At 32.9% G+C, this 14752-nt stretch overlaps 1 protein-coding gene across 1 annotated transcript in view; it reads left to right on the forward strand.

Moving 5' to 3' along the window:
- The window catches only part of LOC128188936 (iroquois-class homeodomain protein irx-2-like), a 2909-nt gene extending 2900 nt beyond the window's left edge, over positions 1 to 9 (forward strand). Inside the window, exon 5 of the mRNA XM_052860268.1 lies at positions 1 to 9. This exon is cut by the window's left edge and continues 741 nt beyond it. The gene's annotated coding sequence lies outside the window, so the exon portion shown is untranslated.
- The last annotated feature ends 14743 nt before the right edge of the window (positions 10 to 14752 follow it).

The following is a 14752-nucleotide window of genomic DNA, read 5'->3' on the forward strand; positions in this document are numbered from 1 at the left end:
TTCAGTTTAGATGCACCTTTCCTTCTCATTTCGATGCATTAAATAAGAACCGCTTGGGATATGAATTCTTTAAAAACTGCTAATACTAGTATGTTCAACAGTATCTCAAAGTTAAATACTTAAATGAACGTGACTAAGAGATGAACGTTGAAATAAGAATATGAAAAAATACCACAACTGATAAAAACTCTTTAAAAGATAGGAACTTAAAATGAAACATATGTGCAAAGTTCATTAAAAAAAAAAATCCGTAAAATGAACGTGGGGTGAAATGTTAAAAAGACAAATTTGAACTTAAATTCCCTAATTTGTGGTCACATTTTCGGCGGAATTCTGCGTCTCGCTTTTTATGGTGAACTGTCACTATCGCAATGAAGGAAAAAATCTGTCGTCTTGTTGTTTTTTTTGTGTCTAGGGTTTTAGAGTGATGAGAAACAAGTGCATGATCAAGGGAAAAAGAGCCCGATTAAGAAAATTCTCGTGTTAATGTAACCTCTGTCAAATCGCATTTACTTTTATCTGTTTTTAGAGCAGGATATATACCATGATGGGCCTGTAATTTGGTGAAAATTCGCTTAAATCATTTTTATTTCAGTAGATTTTTTTTGGGGGGGGGGGGGGGGGGGTTGTTAAAAATGATTTTAACAATGGTTTTTGGTTGCTCTTGCAGGATAAAAAGTATCTTATGAATATTTTATACCGTGCTGAGTCTGTAATTTGGTGAAATTTTACTTAAAAATCAATTTCATTTCAATATTTTTTTTCAGGTTTGTAAGAAATGATTTTAACAAAAAGGTTATTCTTGTTTGTCATAATGGGTCTCACACTACAATGCTACAATGAGATAACAAGCGAAATATTAGTACAGATATGGAAGTGTTAAACATATATGTAATTTGTGCTGCAACACTGATTTTCGTTACCACCTAATTTCAGTTTTCCTTCCACGCCAATTAATTCTCGGAAAATATTCACAAATTTTCACCTATATTCTCTACCCGCATAACATTTCCCATGAAAACCATACACGATTACGATCTCCATTCACGACATGGCTTGCATAAATCAAGGTGTCTCTTTGACATAACGTTAGGTATGGTTCAACATCCGGGTCCTGTGGCAATACGGTTAGCTGTCGATCGATCAATTTTACCCCGACAAGGAGACATGAGAGATCGAACGCTCTGACTCCGTGTATGTTGACATTATCTTACAAATGAAAGTGAAAACGTGTGATGAATCGATGACAAGAAAGTCATTCTTTTAGATGGTATTTTAAAAAAATATATTCAGTTTGACTTTTTAACATATTGTATTTTCTCCTTAGTTGTTAAATATCAACAATCTGTCCATTGTCAGAGCACATACTGGTACTAAATTCATTATAATTGAAAAAATATAGTATTAAATTTAATATGAATCATGAAGGGTACTGTGAATTTTTCATGAAAAAGTTCCCCCTCCTCTGTAGAACCATTGTAACAAGAGCTTGGACTTTGGGTAGTTGTGTCAAACAGCAATGTAACGTAGCCCTGTCTATTTCATTGCTGGCCACTTGGCCATAGCTCATTGAAATCAACAAGATATGTCTGGCTTTTGGGCTAAGATTTCGCAGTCGGTGCATATTTCACTTCAAACCAGCGTCATTTTCCACTTGTTTTGACGCAAGAAATAGATGGTAACTTACTACCGAAAGTCCAAGGTCTTGTTAAAATGGTTCTAATTAGATTTTGATATTATTTTTTCAATACACTCGTGTACTTTTATTCTATGCATTTTTAATTTGTTTCCTTTGTACCAGCATTGTAAATGTTGAATACAGTAATATACTTAGCTTTAAAAAAAAATGAATTGAAATTAAATTTTGCAATATAAATCACCTCTCTATATGATATTACCATACAAGCTATGAAAAGTGTATGTGTACTCAGACTCATGTAAAGATATTTTATTTGTAGAAAGTATCCTTCGTTCTGAATAACGATGTGACCATGAAACCACCATTCCGTCAAGGATGCGCCGGAATTATCTCTGTCTCACAGCTTGGAGGAAACGGCCCATATTCCGGATGCAGAGAAACAAAGAGTTCCGTTATAAATTCTTGTATCCGCTTAACGGATCCCCTATATTATCTCCGACTTAATTACACTAATTAAACAAGAAATTATCCTATAAAATAGGTTAGAACACTTAGCTTTGCTATTGACTGTTTATTTACATTCTGGATAAATAATTGATCTCTAAAACCTGCTTTTTGAAATTTTTTAAAAGGAAATGAATTTTAAAAAATAAAAAAAATTGTTTTTGCTTTTGAAATTTAGTGAAAGGAGCAATCAATTTGTTACTACTTTTAATTTTTGTTAAACAGTAACTTTTATGTGTGTGAGAGAGAGAGAGAGAGAGAGAGAGAGAGAGAGAGAAATCTGAAATTTCTTAATTAATTATTATTGCCAATAGTTTGCATGGTTTTTCTCAAATCCACATTATCTAAAATTGACAGTGATTTGAAATAAGATTATGAGGATATCAAATTGATATAGACCGCTGTTCTGCTCTCTCCAAAAAATTCAAAACAATAGTTTGAAAGCTTCATTCATCGAACCTCATCTCATTTATCTGCAATGGCTATTAGCAAACGAGGGATCATTTCAACATAGAAACCAGCATGAGTCCGCATCACACCGTGACCTCGTGACACTGCATGGCTAATGACCATCCGGAAAAATTTCAAGTGAAAACATTGAATTGATCCAAAGCGTGCGTTTCAAATCCGATCTTTTCTAATTCTATCATTTGATTTCCCTAGATATGGGATGAAATTAGCTGTCAATTTTGGCTGTTTCTACAAAGAACTAATTGAGCAGCGCAGAAAGCTATAGCTAGCGAAAAATTAGCGGTTCAAAATAGTGAAATATATGCCAATACTATCTCAAAAACAAAAAGAAAAATGGTTTGAAATAACGAATTTCGTTAATCTATTAATGTATTTATGAATTGATGGTTATGCTCGACCGTATAATATGTTTGGTTTCGTGGGATTGAAATTATGGAAAGTTTTCATTAGACTGAACCATTTTAACAAGGCCTTGGACTTTAAGCAGGACGTATCTATCTATTTCTTGCGTCAAAACAAGTTAAAATGATGCCGGTTTCAAGTGAAATATACGCCGATTGCTTAGTCATAGCTCAAAAGCCAGACAAATCTTGTTGATTTCAAAGAGCAATGGCTTGGTGGCCTACAATGAAATAGACAGGTCTACGTCACAATGCTGTTTGACACCAACTACACAAAGTCCAAGCTCTTGTTAAAATGGTTCTAATTAAATTGCGGTTTAAATTTAAATCAAAGAGGTTAAGGACGCACGTACGACAATCGGTAACCGACAGGTCTACAGTGAATACATCTCTCTCTCTCTCTCTCTCTCTCTCTCTCTCTCTCTCTCTCTCTCTCTCTCTCTCTCTGACACAATATCTAATAAAAGAAGAACAATTTAGAAAAACTCAATTCAGAATAAACGTATCTTGGGTTGCAAGAGCGATAACTGTAAACACTGTGTACTACCACGGCTGTGCGATAAATATATTTATCTCATACTACCCGTGTGATAAAAATTTGCTTTATCAAACGGGTGAAGCTTTATCAAAAACTTCCGGTCCGAACTATTTTTGTTACAGCCCCTCTTTTCAACGCTTTAGTGACCTATTTTTGAAGATATTCCAGTATTTTCCACATACAAAATATTTATTCAAAATGGAATTTATCAAAGATTTTGATTACAAATATTAAGGAAAAAACATAATTGTGTAGTTTATAAAACTGCAAATCACGTTAGCTATCAAGGCCGGTGTTCATCCTGACGACGGAATGAAAACAGAAAGCTTTGGTTGTTTTTCTATTAAAGAACTTACCTATATAATGTCCCCCAAGACTTTAATTTCACCACCAGTAAGCATCCTTATTCAATATTTTGAACTCCTAATCATTAGACTAGTGTTTGTTTCATAAAACATGAACAACTGTTCCTCGTTCGAGTATTTAAACTAACGAGCATTCGCAACTTTGTGTATGTCAACAAACTTTATTATTCAAGTTTTCTGATCAGTATTAAAAAAATTATTTCAAGGTTTAATCTCAATTCGGGTCACATTACGGAATGTCTCAAAAGCTTCATAATATAAATCAAAATGTATGAGATAATTAGAACATCTATAATGTTTGCTTTATCCAACAATGACAATGACAATTTCTTTATTCTCTGAACTGCATAAATTACAGTGTTGAGAAAAGTCACAAAAAAATTTTGAACAATAATACATATAATACATACATTGCATGCATTGGAGTGACAATACAAAAGTGAAAAAAAATGAAAAAGGGAAAAAAGTATGATAAACAATTAACCTAGAGAGCTAACTCTCTCAATTATAACTTTAATGAATTTGCACAGATTAATCAACATTTTTTTATTACTAGTATTAAAGAGTTGTTGAAATTTGTAAACATTTGGTTGTGTGTAGAAGTATGAAGGTATGTATAAAACTCTCTTATCTTTAATTGTTACATCTGTACAATGAAATAAATAATGAAATTCATCTCCTATCTCAATACAGTTACATATGGTACATATACGGTTTTCACGAGGTATATCATACCATCTACCTCGTTCTATAGGCAATTTAGCATTACTTGTTCTAAACATACAAAATGATTTCTGATATTTGTATGGCAGATCTAATAAGTATTTTTCCAAAGATAATGTAGTTTTAAAAATTCTATAGTTAATACCTTTTGATGAATTATACCTTTCAATATTCCATGACTGCTTGAATTGGTCTAGAAGTATATGAAAAACTGTTTTCTTAAGCCACTGGATATTTACATTTTGTTGATACAAAATAATAGATAGGCCACAATCATTCAATATTTTAACAATAAATTTAAACCAGGGTCTGTTCATTTTACCCATTGCATATTGTAGTTTTGACGCAACTTTATTATTTTGTGAAAAGACAAGTTTACTCCAAAATGCTATCATGCGGACTTTAACATTAATTATTAGTGGGTATCGTCCAAGTTCCCCATAAACCATATTATTTGGTGTTGAAGACTTTAGGTTTAAGATATGTTTACAAAATTTCAGATGTAACTTTTCAACAAGTGCTATATTACCAAATCCCCAAACTTCACATCCATATAGTAAAATAGGTTTCACAATTTTGTCAAACATATCTAATTTACAATCGATTGACATATTGTGTTTTCTACATTTGGCTATTACACTATACATAGCTCTAGTAGCTTTTTCACAAAGTTTTTTCACATTGAGATTAAATGATCCATTTTTACAAAAATGTACTCCAAGGTATTTAAAATTATCTACAGTTTCTAAACTAATGTCTCCATACTTAAAATCTACACGTGATCTACCTTTATTAAAAATGACAATTTTTGTTTTATCACTATTAACTTTGAGATGCCAGTTTTTACAATATCTTTGAAAAACATCAAGTTGATGTTGAAGATCATCAGGAGATTCAGATAATAGTATTGTATCATCTGCATATAATAATACAAAAAGTTTAAGATATAAATTACATTTGTTTTCTAATTGATATGATAGTGATGTCAAACCCTCTACATCATTTGTTGATAAAAATTCTTCTAAATCGTTAAGATAGAGTGCAAATAAAAAAGGTGACAAATTTTCACCTTGTCTAACACCCACTGTACATGGAAACATATCAGAGTTAAACCCTTGGCAGTTACACAAGATTTATAATTCCCTTATACATATTTGTAATAACATTAAAACACTTGCCATCAATATTGTTCAACAAAATTTTGTTCCATACACCAACTCGCCAAACAGAATCAAAAGCCTTTTCAAAATCTATAAAAGCACAAAATAATTTTATTATACCCCCGCTCCGAAGGAGAGGGGGTATACTGTTTTACCCTTGTGTGTCTGTCTGTCCGTCCGTCCGTCCGTCTGTCTGTCTGTCTGTCTGTCTGTCTGTCCGTAACAAAAATTTCTGTCGCATTTATCTCAGCAACTATTTATCGCAGATGCTTGAAATTTTAACACAGTGTTTGTTAAGGCATGCCATATCGTGGGATATATTTTTGTACCAATCGGACGTCAACTTCCTGTTAAATGACGACTTTGCTTATTTTTTTAACAAAATTTTCAAACAAATTTTCGTCAAAGATTTCTCAGCAGCTGTTAATCGCAGATGCTTGAAATTTTTACACAGTATTTGTATAGGCATGCCATATCGTGGGATATATTTTTGTACCAATCAGACGTCAACTTCCTGTTAAATGACGACTTTGTTTATTTTTTGCCAAAATTTTCAAACAAATTTCCGTCAAAGAATTCTCAGCAACTATTTATCGCAGATGCTTGAAATTTTAACACACTATCTGTTTAGGCAAGCCATATCGTGGGATATATTTTTGTATCAATCGGACATCAACTTCCTGTTAAATGACAACTTTGCTTATTTTTAAACCAAATTTTCAAACAAATTTTCGTCAAAGATTTCTCAGCAACTATTTATCGCAGATGCTTGAAATTTTAACACAGTGTTTGTTAAGGCATGCCATATCGTGGGGTATATTTTTGTACCAATCGGACGTCAACTTATTGTTAAATGACGACTTTGCTTATTTTTTAACCAAAATTTTCAAACAAATTTTCGTCAAAGATTTCCTAGCAGCTATTTATCGCAGATGCTTGAAATTTTAACACACTATTTGTTTAGGCATGCCATATTGTGGGATATATTTTTGTATCAATCAGACGTCAACTTCCTGTTAAATAATGACTTTGTTTATTTTTTGCCAAAATTTTCAAACAAATTTTCGTCAAAGATTTCTCAGCAGCTATTTATCGGAGATGCTTTAAATTTTAACACAGTATTTTTTAAGGCATGCCATATCGTGGGATATATTTTTGTACCAATCGGACGTCATCTTCCTGTTAAATGAGTACTTTGTTTATTTTAGCCAAAATTTTCAAACAAATTTTCTTCAAAGGTTTCTCAGCAGCTATTTATCGCAGATGCTTGAAATTTTAACACACTATTTGTTTAGGCATGCCATATGTGGGATATATTTCTGTACCAATCGGATGCCAGCTTTCTGTTAAATGTCGACTTTGCTTATTTTGCATATTCACATCAGAGCGGGGGTATCACTAGTGAGCATTGGCTCACAGATATCTTGTTTTAAACGTCTTTGATAATTCTATCAGAGAATATAACGAAAAAATGTGATCAATAGTCGAGTAATCTTTGCGAAACCCAGCTTGATTTTCTAAAATAAGTTCTACTCTATATGCATACTCAGTCAATCTTTCATTGATGATAGAAGTAAATAATTTCCCAAGACAGCTTATAAGTGTGATTGGTCTATAGTTTGATGGATCAGTATTGTTACCTTTATTTTTATAAATTGGGATAATGTTTCCATGTATCCACTGTGAAGGTATAATTCCAGTTTCAAAAATCTTGTTAAATAACTTCACATAAAGATTCAACATAATGTCACATGTATTTTTAATATATTCATTAAAAATCCTGTCAATTCCACATGACGTATTATTTTTCAGTGCTTTAATACATTTTATAATGTCATTACTTGAAATTGGCTGATTAATAAAATTATTAAATTCCCCATCAGATAACAATTTCAATTCATCTTCAGATAATACATGTTCACAAGGTCCATCATTTTCAGTATTACAGCATTTGTTATAAAAATCAAAAAGATCCTTCAAGTCAGCATTACATGTTGACTTATTACCACAATTGGTATTGAGAATTTTCCAATATTCCTTCGGGTCTGTTGTTCGCAAATACTTTAATCTATCTTTCATAATTGTTCTATGGTGACCGACTGTTTCTTCTTGTATAATCTTTCTTTTTCATACAAATTATTTCTAAATATTTCCCCACCATATTTTTTATATAATCTTTTTGCTTTTCTAAAATTTTGTCTTGCAGATTTGCATTCTCTTGTAAACCATGGTTTCTTAAAAGCCTTGGGTTTTTTATCGCATGAATATGGAGTTTTTGTACCAAAAACTTCTTTTGCACTTTGTACAAGTATATTACCAGTTTCTTCTACAATACTATTAATATAATCTAAAGATACATGTTCAGTTGTGCAACATATAAGACTATCCTCCAGACTATTGATAAGAGATATTTTACTATCTACAACATTGTGGTAAGTAACGAGTTGTAATGGTGCTTATATTAGCGAGGTTTGCCGAATATAATTATTCAACGTTGGCCGTGCCATGATCATTCGATGTTCAAACACTCTAAAACTATTCAATATTGTTCAAACACAAATCAATTATATAATAGTTCCTGTGCGGAAACATTGTATGAAAAAAGTTAAGAGTTGTGCAAGAATCTACATTCTCTGAAGATACGGTAGTACGAGGCGACAGCATGGCACCATGATGATGGCGAAACATACATGTATCGAGGAAGGGAAAAGCGGTGGTCGACTACATTTGCATTCCTCAAGACTCGTTTAAAAACATCAAATCATTTGCTGTGATGACGATACAATCAATTGTAGACAGGCTAAAGCTCTATACCCTTATCAATGAAAAATCAAGGCTGTTCCTGTGTGTGAGCTTATGGTCACGGATCATAGCATTTTTTCACGCTCGCCTGAGAGAAAAATTGAACAACAACAACAACAACGGAAAACCCGTTTCAAAATCAATTGTGTACCTGCTGATTTTACGAGCAATGAAACAAACAAACTTGCATTATTAAATATTATTGAAGAAATTGAAGCCTGCAGGGAGACACAGACCAACGTTGATGTTATATACAATAAATTATGTACTACTATCATAAACAAAATGAACAATACTATAATTCCTAAATTAGAAACCAAGTCGGCAAAAAAGCGTTTCAGACACACAAAACCTTATTGGAACGACCATCTGAAGGACCTATGGGAAAATATGTCATCTAAAGAGAAAGAGTTCCTTAAATGCGATGGAAATCGCAATAGGAGGGCAAAACTACAATAATTTATTCATTCTAGGATATAAACTTTGATGTAACATTGTGATTTAATATGTAACATAACCCAAATATAAGTTGATAATTGATACACCTTGTATAAAGCGTGATGAACTATAATTGTTAAGGTATCCCATTCCTCAATGTTCTTGTATCAAGAATTTCTTGAGAAGTATTCTATTGAAATCTGTAGACAAAACACACTTAAATAATACAAAGATAATGGGAGATCAGTGTTCATCCCTCTGAGTTATGGTCAATTAAATTTGACCTTTTTGCACCTAAAATGCGATTTCAGCCTGATTAGGATTTGTTGTCAGAATTTTTGATTAAGCAAACTTTTTTCTTAAAATGTTGTTTTTAATTATGTATAATGGTCACACTGAATAGAGGGATTACGAAAAAAAATTTGCATGAAGCTGCATAAATGTTTGTATGACTTTTTTGCACTTAAAATAGACAATTTTTATAATAGTTACAATTTGATTTGAAATAAAAACATTTTGAATATCAAGAATTTTAGAAGATTAATCCAGTTTGCCTACATATGTATTCAGTATCATTTTGACATAATAAAACATGGGGGTCAGTGATTTAAAATTTTAGATACATGGCTTCAAAGGTAAAATTATTGCAAAATTTGGCTTAAAAAAATTCAGACATTTTCTCTATATTTATGCATGATTTTATGCTAAACGTCTATCATTCTCTCAAAATTTAGTTTAGTACAAGTCATAGAGAACCTATAGAAGATGTCACAAACCTATCAAATGTTAAAAATGAAAATAATGAATAAAGTATAATAAAAAGAAAAGTATATTGAGAATTCATAAAATTGCTTGTTTCTGTCATTTTCGACTAAAAAACCTTCCGCACGAGAAAATAGTTCCCCCCAAAACTTGTTCGTTTCTTGAATTCAAATGGATTTTCTTTTCGAATGTTGTGTAATTATGAAATGATGATCTTTTTGTGAGGTTTAAATTGATAAAATCATATTCATTTAAAATATAATGAACATCTGCGCAATGAAATCAAAACATGAGGAGTGATATACCTTAATATTACAAAGGTGAATTATAGGCCCAATGGGCCGGGTGCCCAATATTCATGTACAAGTAGTTGTTATAAAATTTGTATCATACGGCACAATTGTACATAATATGCACATGTCACTATAATAAATAATTTACTTACTTACTTACTTACTTACTTACTTATACCGCAAAGCTCATCAATTACGTGCGGGAAGTCATTAGTAATTTGGGTTGCATGGTCGAGGATGCCAAATGTACCCTCCTCGCTAATTTCTAGACTAATATGAAGATCACGCTAAACTAAAAATACCTCTGATCAGGCGCGAATCCGATGTCTGAATAATTTTCTTGTAACATTTTCACTGAATTTAAGTATTTCATAAGCTCTGCAGCTGACTATCAATCGAATTCTATGATTCAAGAATAAGTTATCTCCCATTTTACGGGAAAAAATTTTATTCAGGATTTTTGCTCTTAACATTAAAAAAAAATCTGGTCCCATTGTCACCAAATTTCCTTATCTTAATTTGCAGCCTGGAGGTCTGACACTTTACTATTCATTATTTTTTATGCAATAGCAAAGTAATCTGTTTCATGCAGAATTTACTGCATTACATCCCTTTTCTCTATCAGCTGAGTCGCATATGTTTGCGATGTTTTCTTTTTGCAAAATAAAAATAAACCTCGCCCATTTTTAGGTCAGCACAATGGGTGATAAACGACATATATTTGTATATGTTAACGACATAGTATAATATATAGTACAATTAGGGATATATTTCTGATTAGTTATTATTTATTTTAAACATTTGTTTTTTAAAAATTGATTCCATAAAAAATCGTTATAAGAATCATCTGTTTTAATGCATGATTTAATAAATTGTGTTTGTCTGATATGAACTTATTTTCTATTTGTAATATTTCTTATCCTTTTTTTTAAAGTTACAAATAATCAATGTAGGACTGGAAACTTACAAATTATGATATACTTCTATACACATTGATATCGATAGGTGTCCTATTCCACCTTTTTAAACGCACCCTCCTGTTTCAAAAGAACTTGACTAATATTTAAAAAAGATTGTTACCATCCTAGCCAAGATATAATTGAAATTTGAGAAACCGAGTTTTCCCATGTCTCAAAAATATTGGGTTAACAAAAGAAGGATCAGATCATTCTTTTTTTCCTTTTCAAAATCATTTTGTTTTTACTCACCCCCCCCCCCCCCCCACCCCCAATTATTCAAGCATTATTTTGAAAGGAAATTAAATGTTTTAATGTCAGCGCTACAAAAAACCCTGACATGGGGAAATTACTAGTAATGCAATTACTTAATAAGTTGTTTCTTTCGATCGGTTAAAGGGAAGTTTTTTCATAAGATTTAGATATTATTTTTTACACTAACAACAAAGCACTTAAGATGTCCCATCATATTCGTACTCAATGTATTTCACTTTGATAAATAGTGAAGAAGAGGCTGGGTACAGGTTGGGTTTGTTTTATATTAATCGCTTATTTTCTGTTTTAAATTAATCGCTTATTTTCTATTTTAAATTAATCGCTAATTTTCTGTCAACTTTCAGATATTTAAAAAGGGACACCTTGTGTATATTACTTACAAGGAATTTGTATCAAAAAGAGAGTCAACTTTCCCGGGGGACTACATCGGTGGTGGTGTTTGGGGGAAGGTGGGGGGGGGGGGACCAGGGTCCCTGTTCTTAACCACGTGTGGTTCATGGATGTACATGTGCAGTGCTTTTATAGATCGCCGTAGCTGCACTGTGTTGCTTATGCAAACCTCATACCACACCTATATCACATTCTTGTTTTTAACTTCTAAACCACCTAAATATAGGAAATTAAAAATAATTTTGATTTATAAATTCAAAATATGCAAAAATTGCTAAATAGTTTTACATAGGGAATTTCTAGTGAAATAGAGATTAGTCCTCTTGCCTTCAGAAACACGAATCTTGTAGGAATTTTCGGAAAGCGAAGGGGGGGGGGGGTGGGTGGGGGGGGGGAGGGGTAAGGTAGAATCCCAAACTCACTACTCACGTCCGTAAAGAAAAACCCTGGATTATGCAGCGCCTAAAGTATATATTGCCTTTCTATATACGTACATGTATATATAGCTAAGTCAAGATGTTGAAATTGAAAACAGCAATAAACGTCAGATTAAACCAGAAAAAAAAATCACTTCTTGTTGTCATACCAAATGTCATACAAAATCAATCAAAGAAAGAATGATTACATCATATTTTGATATAAATGAATAATATTCTTTTAAAAGCTGTGTCGAGATCACAGACATACATGTTCATCACTGCATGATGAGTTTTTAGCCAATAGCCATATAGAGCCAATATTTCTTAACGAAAACAGTATAATACAATAATAAACTGATATACGGTCAGATCGACAAGGTAAGACATAAATTAATGAGGCATGGCAGTCATGAGAAATGATGGATATAGTAATTATAAAATTCATTATTATAAAATTTATATAGCACTAAATATAATGAAAAATACTCTTAAGCGCTTAACATTAGATATTTTATTAACTTTAGTTTTATATTCATTAACTTTATTTTTGCCTAAAAAATTAAGATGTTATAGTATAAGATAAAATCAAATATCCCCTATGATTAAATACCTCACAGGACTATGACTTTCAAGATTACATTTTGAATGTGCAAAATGTTTCAATAGAACAATTCTTTGCTGACACCTTCGTTGTTTATACATGTACCATATGGCAACTTTCCCCATTTTTCATATCAATGCCTACAAAATAAAGAAACCTTGAAGTCGCAGTGATCATGGTGATGAGGAAATGAGATACCGTGTATTAACATCTAAAGGAAAACAGATGGCCCTTTTACGCCTAGAAATCAAGCAGTTTTGTAGACTTATTATCAATAATTCTTTATTACTTTAAGACAATGTTATTGTTCATAAATTCAGAGTTCGGACAGTTTCCGAAGGCAATAGATAACTTAGCCCCGGATTCAACAGCTTGATAAACTAATATTCAAAAAGCAAATATTAACATATGTTACATGCTCTCCAAGGAGGTATCCCGTGATTCTAAATCTTACGTTCGACGAACAGTCTGTTTCATAATGCGATGTTATGTACATTGAATATCAATAGAAAAACTTTCAATTTTCATCCATCGTGCTGCAAAATTAACCACCTAAACAAAAGAAAAGCTGTCAATGTCAGGCACATAGCATCGTATTTGAAAGTGGGGGTGGGGGGGGGGGGGGGGCAGACTCATCCAAATAATCTTGACAAGCCAAAAAAAAGGGGGGGGGGGAGGTTACTTTCCAAAATCCTGAAAATTTTAATTCGGGGGGGGGGGGGGGGGGGGGGGGAGTAGGCTTTACTTTTATTTCCTTATTTTCAATTCAATTTTACATGGTCACAGAAGAGTGGGGGGCCAACTCCATGTTAATTCAATTTTTTGTATGTATATTGGATAAGTTTGTGGTGCTCTTGCCAAACACCATTATTCGTCTGGTCACAGATCCTACCACGGCTTCACTGGCGGGGGGGGGGGGGGGGGGGGTGACCATCAAGCCCTAGAAAAGGTTAAAGCGCGTATCAATAGCCATATGGCCACATATTTAACGAAAATTGGGGGGAAGTACATAAGATACCCTGAGCTTGACATTGAGGACCCTACCCTGTACAAGGATGCTGTTCACCTTAACCATTCATGCAATGAACTATTTATTAATAGGTTACAACAGGGCTTGCAATCTTTTTTTAGAGGATAAGGGCTTAAATGTATCGCCGAAATGGATTGCACTCGGGTCATGGCTGATGATGTAGTAGTTGAGCGCTTATAAGTGTTATGTGCGTGGCTTCACCTTGCTCACCCTCAGTCAACCACACCCACCCACCCCAGGCACGTTGCATCGTTATTGAAAGTGGGGGGCCAGACTCATCCAAAAAATCTTGACAAGCAAAAAAAAAAAAAAAAAAAAAAAAGGGGGGGGGGCTGGAGTACTATGTAACTTCAATTTCAATTTCACTCCTCATTTCCTTAATTTCATATCCATTTTTTACATACTCCCAAAAAAGTGGGGGGGGGGGGGGCAACTCCATGATAATTCAATTTTTTATATGTAAATTTTAAAAAATTTGTTGCTGCGAGAAAAAGTGGGGGGGGGGGGGGGGGGCGGCAGAATTTTTAAAATAAGTCAGGGAATTTCAAAATCATCCATCAATTAAACGTTCCTTTGCTGCCGTATGATTACCGTATCTATCTCAACCAACATCTTTGATTTTATCGTCGATAAATCCGTAATAAAAGCTCTTAAAATATTTTGTTTTGTGAGTTATGATTATTTAATCCTGTTTAATTATAATGAAAGATCATTGCATCGAGATATAGTCGCATTTTCCGTAAGACTTACGTCAGACTTGTTTTCCGTGGTACTTGTTTTAGTATCACCCTTCCATGATGCTCCACATCATCAGACTTAATTTCGGGTTGTAAATCGATCCACGCTATCTGACAAGTAGAGTTAACCATTGATCGAAATACATTGGTTAAGTATACGCTCAGATACTGTAAGTATTGTCTTTTTACCCAATTTACTTCCAAATGTCGTATTTTATTCATAACAAGCTAAAAAGCAGGTATCACG

The sequence above is a fragment of the Crassostrea angulata genome, chromosome 6, assembly GCF_025612915.1.
Source record: "Crassostrea angulata isolate pt1a10 chromosome 6, ASM2561291v2, whole genome shotgun sequence".
In the NCBI taxonomy this organism is placed as follows: Eukaryota; Metazoa; Mollusca; class Bivalvia; order Ostreida; family Ostreidae; genus Magallana; species Magallana angulata.